Source organism: Oncorhynchus clarkii, chromosome 18, assembly GCF_045791955.1.
Source record: "Oncorhynchus clarkii lewisi isolate Uvic-CL-2024 chromosome 18, UVic_Ocla_1.0, whole genome shotgun sequence".
Taxonomy (NCBI): domain Eukaryota; kingdom Metazoa; phylum Chordata; class Actinopteri; order Salmoniformes; family Salmonidae; genus Oncorhynchus; species Oncorhynchus clarkii.
The window spans coordinates 22272276-22286361 of NC_092164.1; the positions used below are offsets into that span (position 1 = coordinate 22272276).

Sequence of the window (14086 nt, forward strand, 5' to 3'; positions counted from 1 at the left end):
CAATCTCAACCACACTGCACACTGCCCTAACCCATCTGGACAAGAGGAATACCTATGTGAGAATGCTGTTCATCGACTACAGCTCGGCATTCAACACCATAGTACCCTCCAAGCTCGTCATCAAGCTCGAGACCCTGGGTCTCGACCCCGCCCTGTGCAACTGGGTACTGGACTTCCTGACGGGCCGCCCCCAGGTGGTGAGGGTAGGCAACAACATCTCCTCCCCGCTGATCCTCAACACTGGGGCCCCACACGGTTGCGTTCTGAGCCCTCTCCTGTACTCCCTGTTCACCCACGACTGCGTGGCCACGCACGCCTCCAACTCAATCATCAAGTTTGCGGACGACACAACAGTGGTAGGCTTGATTACCAACAACGATGAGACGGCCTACAGGGAGGAGGTGAGGGCCCTCGGAGTGTGGTGTCAGGAAAACAACCTCACACTCAACGTCAACAAAACTAAGGAGATGATTGTGGACTTCAGGAAACAGCAGAGGGAACACCCCCCTATCCACATCGATGGAACAGTAGTGGAGAGGGTAGCAAGTTTTAAGTTCCTCGGCATACACATCACAGACAAACTGAATTGGTCCACTCACACAGACAGCATCGTGAAGAAGGCCCAGCAGCGCCTCTTCAACCTCAGGAGGCTGAAGAAATTCGGCTTGTCACCAAAAGCACTCACAAACTTCTACAGATGCACAATCGAGAGCATCCTGGCGGGCTGTATCACCGCCTGGTATGGCAACTGCACCGCCCTCAACCGTAAGGCTCTCCAGAGGGTAGTGAGGTCTGCACAACGCATCACCGGGGGCAAACTACCTGCCCTCCAGGACACCTACACCACCCGATGTCACAGGAAGGCCATAAAGATCATCAAGGACATCAACCACCCGAGCCACTGCCTGTTCACCCCGCTATCATCCAGAAGGCGAGGTCAGTACAGGTGCATCAAAGCTGGGACCGAGAGACTGAAAAACAGCTTCTATCTCAAGGCCATCAGACTGTTAAACAGCCACCACTAACACTGAGTGGCTGCTGCCAACACACTGACACTGACTCAACTCCAGCCACTTTAATAATGGGAATTGATGGGAAATGATGTAAATATATCACTAGCCACTTTAAACAATGCTACCTTATATAAATGTTACTTACCCTACATTATTCATCTCATACGCATACGTATATACTGTACTCTATATCATCGACGGTATCCTTATGTAATACATGTATCACTAGCCACTTTATACTATACTATGCCACTTTGTTTACATACTCATCTCATTTGTACATACTGTACCCGATACCATCTACTGTATCTTGCCTATGCTGCTCTGTACCATCACTCATTCATATATCCTTATGTACATATTCTTTATCCCCTTACACTGTGTACAAGACAGTAGTTTTGGAATTGTTAGTTAGATTACTTGTTATTACTGCATTGTCGGAACTAGAAGCACAAGCATTTCGCTACACTCGCATTAACATCTGCTAACCATGTGTATGTGACAAATAAAATTTGATTTGATTTGATTTGATGTGATATGTTTTGCGAATCTCACAATTCTACATGCATTGCGAGTCGATACTGTGATTTTATTGCGATTCCACGGTCCTAACATATTGCTTATGTTTGCTGCAGATGGACAAGAGACAGCCATGAGAAAACTAGTTTTGATGTAAATAAAAAAAAGTGCTGAAAACAAATTGGCTCTCTATTTCAAAAAGAAGATAGAGAACAAGCTATGAAGGAAAAACATTGACATTTTGGTTCAGGTACAGTCAACTAGCGCAAAAATAATATTGCGATAGTCAAAACGATTACAGTATATTGTCAGACATATCCTCGATATGTAACTGCATCAATTTCCCCCCATCACTATTGATATGATATCTTGGCTTCAGAAGATTTTGCATTCACCAGATTTAGTGTGCTGGTTCTGAGAACTATTCTTTAGACTTTTCCTGAAGCAATTGTTGATATCTTGAAATTGTTCATATCTTGAACATGTTTGATATCTTGAAAATGTATGTGTTCTAGCTAAGATTCTCTTGCCAAATGATGAAATGCATTTCTCATACATGGCAGTACAGTTTTTAGACAAAAAGATCAACAATCTGTGAAAAGGCCTGGAGTGTCTTTTCAACTGAAAGCCCCCCAAAATATAGACTTCATTCAGTGTCCAGAAAAGTGGATTGGCAGTATAGGCACATATACAGAGAACTGCCAAAATAAAGGAAACACTTGAGTAAATGTTGGATACAAATTATATTGAGAAAAAAAATATATATATATCATTAGGTTGTGGTGCCTGGCCTTGTACACTATATTCAGACTGCCTGTAATTATACAATCTTGAGGTACTATGCCTTCTGCTGACATTTTGAACTTCAAAATGTCACATGCTTTATGATAGATTTTGATCCAAGAAATCTTTTAAAGATTTTAATGTCTATTTAAGACATCCATAACGGAGGGCGTAGCATCCCTAACGGAGGGCGTAGCATCCCTAACGAAGGGCGTAGCATCCCTAACGGAGGGCGTAGCATCCCTAACGGAGGCCATAGCATCCCTAACGGAGGGCGTAGCATCCCTAAAAGAGGGCGTAGCATCCCTAAAAGATGGCGTAGCATCCCTAAAAGAGGGCGTAGCATCCCAAAAAGATTTTAATGTCTATTTAAGACATCCATAACGGAGGGTGTAGCATCCCTAACGGAGGGCGTAACATCCCTAACGGAGGGCGTAACATCCCTAACGGAGGGTCGTAACATCCCTAACGGAGGGTCGTAACATCCCTAACGGAGGGTCGTAAAATCCCTAACGGAGGGCGTAACATCCCTAACGTAGGGTCGTAACATCCCTAACGGAGGGCGTAACATCCCTAACGGAGGGCGTAACATCCCTAACGGCCGTTTTTCCTCTCTAAAGCAAACATGGAAATGACAATCTTTTCAAATGTATAATTTGTGTGTTCAGCCTTTCCTTCGCAATGGCTATCTATGTTTTGATCTGAGATGTACAAACTCAGCTAGGTTGTCGTCTTGTTCCATCACTGCTCTGCTCTGTCTGCTCACACCCTGTTCAGCTCGGTGTGCAGTGGAATGCCAGCATAGTGCCGTGGTAAGTTCATCAAGAGATGTAATATTTCATAAAAAGGCAACAGATCATTGTAACCGTAAATAGAACATTGCCCACACCTTAATCATTGTCAAAACAGTTATGGTAGAGTATAGGAATCTGACAACATGGAGAAATAACTATATTGCGTTTTCTTCTCAGAAGATGGAGACAAACTGTCTGAGGCTTACTCAGGAGGGTTTGGAGGATCGTGACCTGCTCTGGCATCTCAGAAGAAGAGAACTGTGACAGAAGGTCAAGATCTCTCACACACGTCTACAAAAATCACAATTTCTTATTATGTGTCTTGTGTATATTGTGCATTTCAACAAATATAATACTGAACTGAGAGGAAGGTTAAGCAAGTATTACTTAATAATAACTTTTGAAGTCTTTAATAGATCATTAGGGCACAAAGCATGTATTAACCAATAGCAGAGAGTGCTTATGGAGGTCAGGAGAGCAGAGATTGCCCAAGAGGGGATAGGACCAGGAGGCTGGGGAGGACGTGGACCAGTTTTCAGTGTAATTGCATAAATGTGCAGCAGGGTCGAAGCTGCCTGTAACGGGTAGGAGAGAGATTCCTAATGGGTTTAACCAGGCCCAACTCAGCCAATTCCTTCATCTCCATCTCACCGAGCTCTGTAATCCAATTTGAGGATCCTTTTTATTCGTCTGAGACCAGGAGAAGGGGAGGAGAGGGGGAGACTAAGAGAAAGATGGGGGGGGGGGTGAGAGAAGGATGGGGCGAATAATACAAAGGGAGAGAGAGAGGGCATAAAAACCGACGGAGAAAGAAAGAGTGGTCTTTCATTAGAGAAAAGAGGACCAATGATGATCAATGTGAAGACCAGGAGAGAGACTGGAAGAGAGGTTCGTCATCATGCTGCTGTATGACTCAGTATGAGGGCAGCAGAGTGCTATAAAGACAATGACCTCAAACAGGAAACCTGTGGACCCAGACAGGGCTGCAGTGTAGAGCTTCCAGTACGGACTGGGTTTGAGGCTATAGGAGCAGGCAGTGCAGAGCTTCCAGTACGGACTGGGTTAGAGGCTATAGGAGCAGGCAGAGCAGAGCTTCCAGTACGGACTGGGTTAGAGGCTATAGGAGCAGGCAGTGCAGAGCTTCCAGTACGGACTGGGTTAGAGGCTTTAGGAGCAGGCAGTGCAGAGCTTCCAGTACGGACTGGGTTAGAGGCTATAGGAGCAGGCAGTGCAGAGCTTCCAGTACCGACTGGGTTTGAGGCTATAGAAGCAGGCAGTGTAGAGCTTCCAGTACGGACTGGGTTAAAGACTATAGGAGCAGGCAGTGCAGAGCTTCCAGTACGGACTGGGTTAGAGGCTATAGGAGCTGGCAGTGCAGAGCTTCCACTACGGACTGGGTTAGAGGCTATATGAGCAGGCAGTGCAGAGCTTCCAGTACCGACTGGGTTAGAGGCTATAGGAGCTGGCAGTGCAGAGCTTTCAGTACCGACTGGGTTAGAGGCTCTAGGAGCAGGCAGAGCACGCAAGAGGGAGAGTATGTGGATGGAGCGACAGAGGCTAAGCACGGTTCCCAGTGCCAGCTGTGCTCTCTGCTCCCCCTTCGACCCCCTGCTGGCTGGGTGGCGTGTCTCAGCTCACCTAGGCCTAACCAGCCCTGACAGCAGGGACCACTGCCAGGGTACCATGTCATGCCATGCCAAGTGGAGGGCATTTGAGAAGTGTGGCACTAATAGACTCATTTTGTGTGTGTGTGTGTTTGTGTCAGGGTTTCCGTTAGCTGGTAATAGCTGGTTTTGGGGCGATTTAAGAAAAAGGGGAGAAAAAAAAGGGAAAAAGGCTGAGTAAACAAAATAGGTGCCGGCCAGTTGTCCGGGAGAAGAAGAAAAAAATAAAATAGTGAAATAATGGTTTTTAGCCTATTGATTGATGGAAATACTAGTTAGGGTTGCAAAGGGTCGGAAACTTTCCGGGAACAAGTTTTCCATAGGAAGTTAAGCCCAGAAATTTTGGGAATTTTTCTTAAATTCATTTTATTTTTTAAAAGTTAGCTTATAACAGTGAACCTTTTTTTTGGGATACACATAAGGCAATTCTAGGTCTTGACATATTTTGGTTAAACTATCCCCAATTCAATGGAATTGCAACCCTCATCATGCACAGTGAATTCTTCCATCACATGTGCAGCTGATTCTCAAGATCTTGCACACCAATGAGATGCTATTGAGCCCACACTACTACGCTGTCTGAGCCAAGGACTACATGCTTTCTGGTAAGATTTGATTACAATACTGGGTGGCCTGAATATATTTTATATGACATACATGCTTTTTGTTAACTAGTAAATAGTAGCCTACAGCAAAGTGTGTTTAAATCATTTCTAACTTGTTTACAATTTCTGCTAGTTAGTTTTTGCTACCATGTGGGTTTTAGCTTGCTTGAGCCTGCTAACTGAGGAGTGTTAATTCACAACATGTTTCCATACATGTCTCATTTTAAAACATTTATCTTACAAAGGAGTTGTTTAATCTAACTGCTTAACTATCTATCTGTACATGGAATTGTATTTGGGGTTTTATACTAATTTTTTTCTAATCTTTACAGGAAAATGCCACATGCACAATCAGATGTGTGGAGACATTTCACTGCAGCTAATGTAGAAGGAAAAGCTGTGTACATTTACAAATACTGTGCCAAATCATATGTGAAGAATGCAACAAAGATGCAGAATCATCTGGCCAAGTACATAAGGGTCCCTCTGCGCTCACAACAAGCAACCTCTGACAAAAGTCCATCTACTTCTATTCAAGGGGAAAATGATGAAGAATCATACACCTTATCGATAGCAACAGCTCATGGTCCTCCTGGAATCAGTTTTGACTCAATGGAGGAACATTGTCAGAGAAATGCTGATTAATGTCTTGTTCGAGCTGTGTATGCAACTGGTTCACCTCTGATGCTCACAGGCAATGTGTATTGGAATAGATCTCTGAATGTTCCAACATACACCCCTCCAACCAGACATGCTTTATCTACTAATTTCCTGGAAGCAAAGTTCAACAGAGTTCAAGTGAAGGTCGAGTAAATCAGAGAAAGCAGACTATTGCAATCATCTCTGATGGGTGGTCGAATGTTCGTGGGCAAGGAATAACTAACTGCGTCAGCTCCACCCCTCAACAGTATTCTACAAGAGCACAGACACAAGGGACAACAAACACACCGGTCTCTAAATTGCAGATGAGCTGAAGGCAGTCAATGACCTTGGATCACAGAAGGTATTTGCACTGGAGACAGACAATGCTGCGAACATGAATGCTGCTTGGTCTAAAGTGGAAGAGTCCTACCCTCACATCACACCCATTGGCTGTGCTGCTCATGCATTGAATCTGCTTCTCAAGGAAATCATGGCACTGAAAACAATGGATACACTCTACAAGAGAGATAAGGAAATGGTTAGGTATGTGAAGGGTCATGAAGTTATAGCAGCAATCTACCTCACCAAGCAAAGTGAGAAGATTGAGAGCACCACATTGAAGCTGCCCAGCAACACCCAATGGGGTGGTGGTGTCATCATGTTTGACAGTCTCCTGCAGGGGAAGGAGTCTCTCCAAGAGATGGCCATATCACAGTCTGCTGATATGGACAGGCCCATCAAGAGGATCCTCCTGGGTGATGTATTTTGGGAGAGAGTGGTAAGCAGCCTGAAACCTATAACAGAAGCCATTGCACGGATTGAGGGAGACAATGCCATCCTGTCTGATGTTCAGACTCTGCTTACAGATGTAAGAGAAGAAATTCGTACTGCCCCGCCCACTTCACAGTTGCTCCAAGCAGAGGAAACTGCAATTCTGAAATACATCAAAAAGCGTGAAGACTTCTGCCTGAAGCCTATACACGCCACAGTGTACATGTTTGACCCCAAGTATGCTGGCAAGAGCATCCTGTCTGGTGCAGAGATCAACAAGGCCTATGGTGTCATCACCATGTCTCGCCACCTTGGGCTGGATGAGGTCAAGGTTCTTGGCAGTCTGGCGAAGTACACTTCCAAGCAAGGGCTTTGGGATGGAGATGCAATATGGCATCATAGCCACCTGGTGGATCTGAGGCTCTTTCCCCTGTTGCCTCCATCTTCCTCCAAATCCCACCAACATCAGCCGCCTCAGAGCGCAACTGGTCCTTGTTTGGGAACACACACACCAAAGCATGCAACAGGCTGACCAATACAAATGTTGAAAGATTGGTGGCCATCCGGGAAAATGTGAGGCTTTTTGAGCCTGACAATGAGCCATCCTCAACAAGGTCGGAAAGTAAAAGTGAAGATGAGGCCTTAGAGTCTCAAGAGGTGGACATTGAAGAGGTCCAGGGAGAAGACATGGAAGCCTGAGAGGAAGACGACCAAAGCTTTAGTTTCTAGACTATCATTTTATGTTGAAAACGTTTTAGGGAGATGCGATGGATCATTGGGGATCATTCAATCTTCCATTTCTTTTGTTGTTCAGTGAAATCATCCCATGTGAAGAGTCAACTCATTTAATTAAAGTTCAATTTGTAACTACATGTATTTATTTATATTGGAAGGATTTAATCATTTCCAATTATGTCTACTTATGATAAGTTAAAAGGTTTATGTTTGTCTCCATATGATAAATATATCCAACGCAAAAAAAAATATCAACATTTAAATTGTATTAATTTTAATTTGCATATATTTCCCACGGAAAGTTTCCACCTCTGAATATTCCCCAAAATGTGCATCCTGTCACGGATCCCCCCGGTACTGATGCTCATTCTGTTCACCGGCTTTCTAGGCTTCACTGAAGGGGATTCATTATCATCAACCCCGGACTGTCTTGTCTAATTACACACACCTGGTTCCCATATCCCCTGATTAGTATGTTATATATGTTCCCTCTGTCGGTTATTGTTCCCATGTCCGTTGGTGGTGTGAGTACCTATGCGTTGGTGCAGCTGTTAAACTGCGTGCTCTATATATAGTGTGTGTATTACGGGTATCGTCCCGTTGTCGGTCAGCAGGGTTTACCCTCACTCTTTTGTTTGGGCACAGCAAGTTTTTGTATACGTGTTTGTTTGGCGTGTATTAAAAACCCACATTGTGTTTTCCTGCGCCGGTCTCCAAAATCCTTTATACAAGCGTGACACAACCCTAATTCGACTCAATGTAAATACATTTGACTGGTCATGATTCTCGGTCGACAGCTTAATTTGCATAATTGAGTGGTATTAAATTGGTGCGCGTGTACAGTATATTCGTTATGTATCATTTACAGCACACAGTCTGGACGGAAAATCCGCCAGACAGCGCGAAAGCTGCTGCTACAGCATGTCAAACGGTAAATGCATAGGCAACGGAAGGCAGACTTCATCAGCGCGTCACACACCACTTTGCAACGAGCTGGTAGGCAGTATGCATATTTAAAACCTGAACGTTTTCCTACATATGAGCCTGACTTTAAATGAGCCTAGCCAAAAATCAGACCATATCCGTGGAGACAATTATTTGATATCAACTTTTTCCAGTAGCCAAATGCACAATCCTAGTCATATTAGTAACCCAAGCTTGTTGCTGCATATTAGATCTCCCCTCTTTCTACATTTCTAAACGGATATTTTCATTTGGGTTACTTGAAACCCCTTGCATGATGTACGGTGTTTTCCTGCTAATTGCATTGTGGAACGAACATTCGCGAGTAGCCTACTACTTACTGCCTTGTGCGCATTGCTGCGCTTATAATGTGAAGAAACGCTAGTGTATCAACAGTTTCAACTAAACGTTATCTGTTGCATCAAACGCATAGCTTTTAAAAAAAATAAAAATATACTGGTTGTATGAATTTGGAATCTATCATCCCACAACTGTCCCAGAGTGTTTGGAATTGGTCATTTCTTTCACAACTAGCTCACTAATAGAACAGGTCAACTTTTCTACTATGGGGGATAGTAGATTGACATAGGCAAGTGATTTTGCTGTTCGTTACTCGTCTTGTTGGCTGAGGAAAAGTACATGTGGACAGTTGTTCTAACATCTTCAAAGTGCACATCAGACTTTGGCTAGAATGACAGCACATTGTTGAATAATATAGACTTGCATGTTCTGTTAATATGAATTACAATGATCTAAAATTTGATTTGTGTCATTCTGTGAGCAGTGGGTGGAAGCCCTAATCAGATGGTAAATTAAAATGCCACCGGTCAAATGTGAAACCCTGGTGTGTGTGACTGGAGACAGGCAGTCCCTAGGGTCCACTCTTTCTCAACTGCTACATTAACTACTCTGTCATCCTCTGATCTCTACTAGGTATCCTACAGCAACCATGTCTGATGGGACACCAGAGTTGAAGTTCAGTCTGAAAAATATATATATCCTGGAGGCTTCAAGCACACCACTACTCCCCATACTCATTTTTAACCTATTTGAAACAGCCGCTATTGAGTCACCCATCAACCCCTGCAGATAGCCTAGAAGCCGGCTAAGCTTCTCTGGGCCTCTCTCAACACAGAGATGAACAAATCCTGTCCGAGGGCCATGGAGTCTGCAACCTTTCCGTATTGCCTTTGAATGAGTGCTACATTCACACTTTGCCTGGGAGTAAAAAAATCATGTAAAACTGGAATGTGGTCCTGGAGGACCGGAGTCTGTTGCTGTGCCTCTATCTGAACACATGTTCAAACACTGGGCCTACAGCTAGAGCCTACAGCTAGAGCCTACAGCTAGAGCCTACAGCTAGAGCCTACAGCTAGAGCCTACAGCTAGAGCCTACACAGACCAGAAGGACGAGACGGGCAGAGCCAGAGCTGAACGCGGGCAATAGCCCGAAAGGCGGCTTCCATTTTTATTACGGCAACATAATGCTCAGAGCGTGGTGAACAGCAGACAAAAACACTGCACTGGGGGGCAAAGAGAGGGATCATATTACAAGTGAAAAAGAGAGTTGGGGGAAATGATAGAAAGAGGGAGAGAAAAAAAAAAATCTCCTCCATCCATAAAATGTCCATTGAGAATGAGGGAAATGACATGTAGTAAGGCTGAGTGTGCGGATGCCCAGACAGACAGAGTAATCCCCATCATAATAAATGTCCTTGGATGTGTCAGGCTGGGATGTGACAAATTCATTTCTGCTCTGCTGTCCAGACGTGTCCACAAACCCGTTGAGGGGCTGACGTGTAGTTGTGGATCTTTAATACGAAGACGCAGATGGTTTGGCTAGCAGAATGAGTGTAGGTTACAACAATCACTCCAATTTGAAAAATAAAGGCGGCGGCTTGCAAATTATCAAAACGTTTTGTTCAAGGCAAAGGGGGGCGGGACGACGGCTCTACGCGAGTGGAATCAGCCGCTAGCCTACAAGCAAACTGTACGATTCACACAAAACAGGACTTGTACCGTATCCAAAACTGTCTTGATAAAGCTGTCGATTTGGCTTAAGTCTGCGTATTCTTGCTGTGCAGGCCACAGTAGTAGAATGGTGTGCACTAGCTTGTGGCTCCCCAGTCTAGGAGAGATACAGAGAACCGGGTTCAGCCATGCTCTGGTTCACAGAGGAGCAGACAGACAGGTGCACTCCAGTGTGCTGCTGCTGCAAGCCGCAGGCTTAAGTGTGGATATGAAGGGTAAGTGTGTGCAGACTGATGTTCAGCACATTCATAAAAAAAGGTTGTTGACATGTGTCAACAGACAAAATAACTACTTCTGGAAAGTCCAGAGTCAGCACTCACGTAGGCTAGTCAACTAAAAACTTGCCCTCACGTCCCAAAACGCCATACTCTAGGGACATGCGTGCTAATGTAAAGAAGGCTAGTTTTGGACACACACATACAGTGGGGCAAAAAAGTATTTAGTCAGCCACCAATTGTGCAAGTTCTCCCACTTAAAAAGAGGAGAGAGGCTTGTAATTTTCATCATAGGTACACTTCAACTATGACAGACAAAATGAGGAAAAAAATCCAGAAAATCACATTGTAGGATTTTTAATGAATTTATTTGCAAATTATGGTGGAAAACAAGTATTTGGTCAAAAACAAAAGTTTCTCAATACTTTGTTATATACCCTTTGTTGGCAATGACAGAGGTCAAACGTTTTCTGTAAGTCTTCACAAGGTTTTCACACACTGTTTCTAGTATTTTGGCCCATTCCTCCATGCAGATCTCCTCTAGAGCAGTGATGTTTTGGGGCTGTTGCTGGGCAACACGGACTTTCAACTCCCTCCAAAGATTTTCTATGGGGTTGAGATCTGGAGACTGGCTAGGCCACTCCAGGACCTTAATGCTTCTTACGAAGCCACTCCTTCGTTGCCCGGGCGGTGTGTTTGGGATCATTGTCATGCTGAAAGACCCAGCCACTTTTCATCTTCAATGCCCTTGCTGATGGAAGGAGGTTTTCACTCAAAATCTCACGATACATGGCCCCATTCATTCTTTCTTTTACACGGATCAGTCGTCCTGGTCCCTTTGCAGAAAAACAGCCCCAAAGCATGATGTTTCCACCCCCATGCTTCACAGTAGGTATGGTGTTCTTTGGATGCAACTCAGCATTCTTTGTCCTCCAAACACAACGAGTTGAGTTTTTACCAAAAAGTTATATTTTGGTTTCATCTGACCATATGACATTCTCCCAATCTTCTTCTGGATCATCCAAATGCTCTCTAGCAAACTTCAGACGGGCCTGGACATGTACTGGCTTAAGCAGGGGGACACGTCTGGCACTGCAGGATTTGAGTCCCTGGCGGCGTAGTGCGTTACTGATGGTAGGCTTTGTTACTTTGGTCCCAGCTCTCTGCAGGTCATTCACTAGGTCCCCCTGTGTGGTTCTGGGATATTTGCTCACCTTTCTTGTGATCATTTTGACCCCATGGGGTGAGATCTTGCGTGGAGCCCCAGATCGAGGGAGATTATCAGTGGTCTTGTATGTCTTCCATTTCCTAATAATTGCTCCCACAGTTGATTTCTTCAAACCAAGCTGCTTACCTATTGCAGGTTCAGTCTTCCCAGCCTGGTGCAGGTCTACAATGTTGTTTCTGGTGTCCTTTGACAGCTCTTTGGTCTTGGTCATAGTGGAGTTTGGAGTGTGACTGTTTGAGGTTGTGGACAGGTGTCTTTTATACTGATAACAAGTTCAAACAAGTGCCATTAATACAGGTAACAAGTAGAGGACAGAGGAGCCTCTCACAGGTCTGTGAGAGCCAGAAATCTTGCTTGTTTGTAGGTGACCAAATACTTATTTTCCACCATAATTTGCAAATAAATTCATTAAAAATCCTACAATGTGATTTTCTGGATTTTTTTTCAAATTTTGTCTGTCATAGTTGAAGTGTACCTATGATGAAAATTACAGATTTTTAAGTGGGAGAACTTGCACAATTGGCTAAATACTGTTTTGCCCCACTGTACATACATCCAGGCATCGATGGAGGTGTTGAGTGGTTCATTACTTCGTGCAGATGGGTCTGCTGCTCTCTGAGCCAGAGACTACTCCAGCACTGAGCGACTCAGTGAAGCATTAGACCAGGTGTAATTGGACGGTAAAATGCATTCTCTTATCGTTCTGACATGGTTGAAAGTCTATAGGCTCTTATAGATTGATATCATACTACAGATTTAAAAATGGTTGTTTTATTCGACATTCATGCGAATACAAATTTAAGTGTAGGCTATTTCAGTGCCGGCTTACAGTGACTGAACTGGGAGCTGTCCCTATACTCACCACTGCACCATGAACACTGCTCCTAAACTGCACTTCCCTATGAAAGACAGATGAGCGGTAGTGTTCAGTTTTGACCTGGTAAAATCACTACATTTCCCCATGCAGTTGATACCCGGAGACCAGCCTGTTTTAAAGATTGAGGAATAAGTAATGCGATGATCTAACAGCATTCAGTTCCACTCAGCCCACTGTACCATGTTGAATTGCTTTTTTTAAAAGGTCAACGTTTATACTACAGCTCTACAGCTTCTTTCCTTCCATCTTTTTTTCCTCTCTCCCTCCCTCCCTGCGGAGCAATTTCTTAATTGAAGTGAGGTTCGGTTTGGCTTTTATAACCCATAAATGTCTCTGAGCACACCCATTTGCCTTTCTCAGTTGTAGTCTATTAAAGATATGGATCTCACTACCAGCTGCAATAGGAAGGTCTTATCTGTTGTTCTCGGTTCTCGCCGATTCGCCTTGAATTTTTAAAGCCTGTCCTTGAATAAGAGGAAGGCCAAAGACTGCAAATTAACAGATCCATTGTCTGATTCTAATTGTTATTTTTTTATTCATAATTTTCCTTTAGGGGCTACATTGTGGTGTTTTGTAATATTAGATAGTCGAGGCTGTTTGATCAGACAGCCAACATATCTCAACACTAGCCTGGTTCAAGACAATTTTTATTTAACTAGGCAAGTCAGTTAAAAACAAATTCTTATTGACAATGAAGGCCAAACCCTAATCCAGACGACGCTGGGCCAATTGTGCGCCGCCCTATGGGACTCCCAATCATGGCCGGTTGTGATACAGCTTGGAATCAAACCAGGGCCTGTAGTGATGCCTTTAGCACTGAGATGCAGTGCCTTAGACCACTGCGCCACTCGCAGACTGACGACTGTTTTTGTTGCTTTTTAGTGTCCCTGTCTATCTGTCAGCACCTGCCTGGTTAGCACTAGTCTGTAGAGGCTGTTTGTGTTGTGACAGCTCCCATGGTGCTCTCTGGACCTGGGGTCACAGAGGTCATGTCTCTGACTTCCTGGGTGCAGAGGTCCCCTTGTGTTGCTGCCAGTCACTTCCTGTCTCCCCAGGGTCGTCTCCTCCCCTCCTCCGATGAATCCCTTCCCTTCAGGGTCAAGTCTTTCCCAGCAGCAAGTTCACAGCAGTCACATGGTTGACCCTGGGCCAAGAGAGCACAGTGCGGGCCTCCAGGGTGGCGCAGTGGTTAAGGGCACTGTACTGCAGCGCCAGCTGTGCCACCAGAGATTCTGGGTTCGCGCCC

At 44.4% G+C, this 14086-nt stretch overlaps 1 protein-coding gene across 1 annotated transcript in view; it reads right to left on the bottom strand.

Annotated features, from left to right (window-relative positions):
• Positions 1-14086, bottom strand: part of LOC139372525 (cytoplasmic protein NCK2-like) — a 60910-nt gene that overhangs the window by 23599 nt on the left and 23225 nt on the right. The window lies entirely within an intron of this gene.